This window comes from Coregonus lavaretus (genome assembly GCF_964263955.1).
Source record: "Coregonus lavaretus genome assembly, chromosome: 10".
NCBI classification, from domain to species: Eukaryota; Metazoa; Chordata; class Actinopteri; order Salmoniformes; family Salmonidae; genus Coregonus; species Coregonus lavaretus.
The window spans coordinates 44,124,449-44,130,308 of NC_139997.1; the positions used below are offsets into that span (position 1 = coordinate 44,124,449).

The 5,860-nt window shown below is 41.4% G+C and overlaps 1 long non-coding RNA gene across 1 annotated transcript; it reads left to right on the plus strand.

The window, feature by feature from the left end:
• The first annotated feature begins 4,389 nt into the window (after nt 1-4,389).
• Nucleotides 4,390-5,351, plus strand: LOC311135900. Its single transcript, XR_014613822.1, has 3 exons — nt 4,390-4,435; nt 4,972-4,990; nt 5,143-5,351. It is a non-coding gene; the product is annotated as an uncharacterized lncRNA (long non-coding RNA).
• The last annotated feature ends 509 nt before the right edge of the window (nt 5,352-5,860 follow it).

Genomic DNA, 5,860 nt, shown 5'->3' on the forward strand with positions numbered 1-5,860 from the left:
AAGGGAGTGCAACTCAGAATTAGGAAGGTGTTCTTAATGTTTTGTACACTCAGTATACATCGCCCAAGCTCTCTCCACAGTCAGACAATAATGTGTACTCAGTCTCCCAGGCTCGGGTCCCATCACCCTACCATTAGAAAGTGACAGTTATGAAGTGTGTCCATTACGGCACATAAACTTCCATTACAGTTACTGATTAGTCTCCACGACTGTGCTAGTTCGGGGAACTGCTGTAGCTAATGATTCTATGGCAGCATGCATACAAACTGACACCACGATTCGTCTGGACAGCCAATGTCCCAAAGATTAAATAGGTAATTCACAAGAACACTCGCCCCTCTGAATGTCTGAAATGATTCCCTCCCCTCTCTGATTCCCCTGCTGAATAGCTTAAGGAGAATACTCATCAAGCCAATCACTAAACCCTTCCTCCCTTTGAGAACAATTAATATAAATGTTTTTAATTGCTTATATGGCAGACACCCTCGTCAAGATGTAATACCAGTATATTTCAAGTTAGATACCCCATATTTGTGAATAATATTATAATTATCAGCACAATAAATGATATTTCAACCGAAGACAATTGCAACCAAACTCACTGGTTAAATTCCTTAGAACCTTGTCCAATAACAGTCAAATAAATTCTGTACTACAAGAGCGTTGTGCTCAGAGGTAAAATTAAGGGTAAGTGGTTCAGATGGGGAGAACCAGTGGTGTCAGTTTTCATTGGATGACCTATCCCCACTCCCAGAACAATAGCTAGAAGGTTAATCAATGTCCTACTGAAGCATACTCAATGTAAACAAACTGAGCATGATATAAATTACCAGTCAAACGTTTGGACACGCCTACTCATTCCAGGGTTTTTCTTTATTTTTTACTATTTTCTACATTGTACAATAATAGTGAAGACATCAAAACTATGAAATAACACATATGGAATCATGTATTAACCAAAAAAGTGTTAAGCAAATCAAAATATATTTTATATTTGAGATACTTCAAAGTAGCCACCTTTTGCCTTGATGACAGCTTTGCACACTATTGGCATTCTCTCAACCAGCTTCATGAGATAGTCACCTGGAATGCATTTCAATTAACAGTTGTGCCTTGTGGAATTTATTTCCTTCTTAATGCATTTGAGCCAATCAGTTGTGTTGTGACAAGGTAGGGGTGGTATACAGGAGATAGCCCTATTTGGTAAAGGACCAAGTCCATATTATGGCAAGACCAGCTCAAATAAGCAAAAAGAAACGACAGTCCATCTTTACTTTAAGACATGAAGGTCAGTCAATCAAGAAAATGTCAAGAACTTTTAAAGTTTCTTCATGTGCAGTCGCAAAAACCATCAAGCGCTATAATGAGACTGGCTCTCATGAGGACAGCCACAGGAAAGGAAGACCCAGCGTTACCTCTGCTGCAGAAGATAGGTTCATTGGAGTTAACTGCACCTCAGATTGCAGCCCAAATAAATGCCTCACAGAGTTCAAGTAACAGACACATCTCCACATCAACTGTTCAGAGGAGACTGCGTGAATCAGGCCTTCATGGTCGAATTGCTGCAAAGAAACCACTACTAAAGGACACCAAAAAGAAGAAGAGACTTGCTTGGGCCAGGAAACACGAGCAATGGACATTAGAACGGTGGAAATCTGTCCTTTGGTCTGATGAGTCCAAATTTGAGATTTTTTGTTCCAACCGCATCTTTGTGAAATGCAGAGTAGGTGAACGGATGAGATCCGCATGTGTGGTTCCCACCGTGAAGCATGGAGGAGGAGGTGTGATGGTTTGGGTGTGCTTTGCTGGTGACACTGTCGTTGATTTATTTAGAATTGAAGGCACACTTAACCAGCATGGCTACCACAGCATTCTGCAGCGATACACCATCCCATCTGGTTTGCGCTTAGTGGGACTATCATTTGTTTTTCAACAGGACAATGACCCAAAACACACCTCCAGGCTGTGCAAGGGCTATTTGACCAAGAAGGAGAGTGATGGAGTGCTGCATCAGATGACCTGGCCTCCACAATCACCTGACCTCAACCCAATTGAGATGGTTTGGGATGAGTTGGACCGCAGAGTGAAGGACAAGCAGCCAACAAGTGCTCAGCATATGTGGGAACTCCTTCAAGACTGTTGGAAAAGCATTCCAGGTGAAGCTGGTTGAGAGAATGCCAAGAGTGTTCAAAGCTTTCATAAAGGCAAAGGGTGGCTACTTTGAAGAATCTCAAATTTAAAATATATTTTGATTTGTTTAAAACTTTTTTGGTTACTACATGATTCCATATATGTTAGTTCATAGTGTTGATGTCTTCACTATTATTCTACAATGTAGAAAATAGTAAAATAAAGAAAAACCCTGGAATGAGTAGGTTTGTCCAAACTTTTGACTGGTACTGTAGCTTACAGTAAGAGTAATGAGCCAAGTACACTATTTAATAACAAGGATGGTTCATGTCAGTCAGAGCCTTTACAGGTGGATAACGATGTGGTCATCATGATCATGGAGTGTTTACGGACATCTCTCCCTATCCCAGTCTGCTGTCCCCACTTGCTTCAAGATGTCCACCATTGTTCCTGTACCCAAGAAAGCAAAGGTAATTTAACTAAATAACTGTCGCCCCATGGCACTCACTTCTGTCATCATGAAGGGCTTTGAGAGGCTAGTTAAGGATCATATCACCTCCACCTTACCTGACACCCTAAACCCACTACAATTTGCATACCACCACAATAAATCCACAGACGATGCAATTGCCATCGCACTGCACACTGCCCTATCCCATCCAGACAAGACGAATACCTATGTAAGAATGCTGTTCATTGACTACAGCTCAGCCTTCAACACCATAGTACCCTCCAAGCTCATCATTAAGCTCAAGGCCCTGGGTCTGAACCCCGCCCTGTGCAACTGGGTCCCGGACTTCCTGACGGGCCTCCCCCAGGTGGTGAAGGTATGAAACTACACCTCCACTACGCTGATCCTCAACACAGGGGCCCCACAAGGGTGCGTGCTCAGCCCCCTCCTGTACTCCCTGTTCACCCATGACTGCGTGGCTACGCACGCCTCCAACTCAATCATCAAGTTTGCAGATGACACAACAGTAGTAGGCCTTATTAACAACAATAACGACACATCCTACACATTCTAAAGTTTGTAATTTCCACTTTAAAATGTCGGACTTGGTTTGCCCTATCGAACAATGTATCAACCCCTACATAAAATGTCCATTAATTATATTCCACATAATAATTCACATTTCCTGTTACTGCAGGATTTTCCTGCTGTAGCAAACTGGCTCAAATTATGATTCTACATCTGTAGATTACATTATGGTGACGGTGGTGTGGAGGTTATACAGCAATGTGAGGTTGTCAGCACCAGAGATTAAAATCACAGCATACCTTTTTATTGGCTTTTACAATGTTGGAACACACAAGACTTGAGAGCATTGGAAATGATCCACAGCAGCTTATCTATCATAAAGGAGCTAAATACCAAAACTTGATCCAACTAAGTGCTGTAGCCTATGTAATATACCTTTCATACCAAGAAGTTCTTCCGGCAACTTTACCATGCCGCCTTTTCTTTATTTCTGAAAGGTATTGCCGGCAACAAAGCCTGTACTTGTATTTCCGCCAACCGAACTAGTCATGATTGCAGTAATGCAGGGGTTCCCAAACTTTTTTCCCCAGGGCCTTTTTCACAGTTAAAAAAATTACCTCAAACTTTCCTGAAATTCTACATTGTTTAACAAGACTCATGGCATCTTTTAGATAGGCTATTTAGTAAGGGATAATCAACAAGAGGCTATGCGTTCTATGGAAAATAATGAACGACGTAGAAGGTGTGTTCCATGACGCACTAGCAAAGTTTCCAGAGAAAGCATAGGGCCCCAAGTTAATTTCTGATTGGCTTGAAGGGCATTCTATAGCGTGCATTATTTCCCTACAAACACGTAATATATCAGCACGGTAGAATTCAGTGCCTATAGTTAATTATTACATGTTCTATGTTTGAGCTGCTTTTGAAATTAAATGTTGAATTGAAACATTGGCATTGTTGAATTCTATTTTCATAATAGCAAGCAAGGACTGATGGTTTGGTTAGCTAAACTAGCAAGTCTGTTTGTTTTGTTACCAAGGCAACTACTGTAGCTAGCTATCTAGTAAACTTGCTAGCTAGTTCAGTGGATGTTGAACACATTTCTACCTGCAAAGGAACACATTTCTAGCGACAAATGTTTTCAATTATAGCCATAATCAGCAACAACAGGATCAAAGTTGAATGTCTCTTGCTCCTTCCCGGCAAAAGCAATGGCTATAGCTAATTTTCCCCAAACATCGGACACCCCCTAACCTCGGACACTCTCTAGCGGTTTGAGGACTGAATCACCTCGAGCTCAACATTTAAATGGACTGAAAAATAACGGTAAGTTTTGTGACTAACGACAACCTTTTAGCTAGCTGACCACTGATTTTCAGTGCAATTTATGTAAGTTAAGTTAGGTTTTGAGAGTTTTCAAAAAAGTTATATGTACACATTTTGTGGAACATGCTGCATATTGTAAAATTCGACTGCGCGACAGACCACACCTAATTTAATATCCAACTTTTTACCTCTGAAATATAGCTAACGGATTTTCTAATGTTGCTATCTTAGTTGCTAAATGTTGATAGAACTGCTAAGTAAGCAAAAGGGAAAGAAATTATAAGTGTTAGATCATACATATCACGAAAACAGCTGCATGTTGTCAAGCTTTACCGTATCAAAATTGGAGTCCTCTGACGGAGGCGTTTTGCACAATCTGCAAAAATTTATTTGGAACTTTGAACCATTAACTTTTTGACACCTATCACTGTTGGCTATGTTTCATCTTACAACAGCTACATAGAGGCAGTATTTAGTCAAATGGTACAATGTATGCATCAATATTACACTAATTGGGACACTAATTTTCATTACAGATAACATCAAACAAAAAACGTGGGTACACTTTCAGTTATTGTGAAAACTTTCATCACCTTTCAATGCCTTAGCTTTGAAATGTAAATGTTTATACATATTCAGATTGAGTTATCTTTCTAAAATGTGTATAGTATGCCAAGTTATTTAGCTACATGTATTTACCACTGCAGCATGGAGAAAGTCAAGAGGAAGCAGTGGAGTGAGGTGGACATGTTCCATGCCATGGAGGACTGCGGGGCAGGGATGGCTATCCGCCAGGCTGCCAAGGTTAGGCATCTTTTGTTTTTAGGAGATTACCATGTGTATGTGAATTTTATCTGCTAGTAACAGTTTTCTTTTCTTATCTACCAAGGTGCATGGTGTACCTCGGCAGACCCTGGCGGACAGGCTGAGAGGCCGGTTGACCCATGGTTGTCGCAGTGGACCACCCACATTGCTTGCACCAGAGGATGATAAGTCTCTGGTACAGTACTGTATCTACTGCGCCAGCCATGGGTTCCCCTTCACCAGACAGAGGCTGATGAAATACGCCGACAAAATACGCAGGTATTTTGTGTTCTATGTGTTTATGTGTGTTGATTGGTGGACTGACTGTTCTCAATGTGTGTGATGTAAATGTGGATGTGTATGGTGATACCAAAACAAACATTTTCATCCTGGATGGACAATTATATATTCTATTCCATTGTAGGTTTCGGCACCCAGGGGAAACAATCCCACCACTGGGGAAGAGGTGGTGGGAAATGTTCAGGAGGAGGCACAAGAACCTAAGCATGAGGAGGCCGGACACCCTGGATAGGGGGAGAGCTGAGTGTGCCACACGTCCGACGATGGACACCTTCTTCACTTCTTATGAGAAGCACTTGGAGGAGAGTGGGTTGAGGGAGA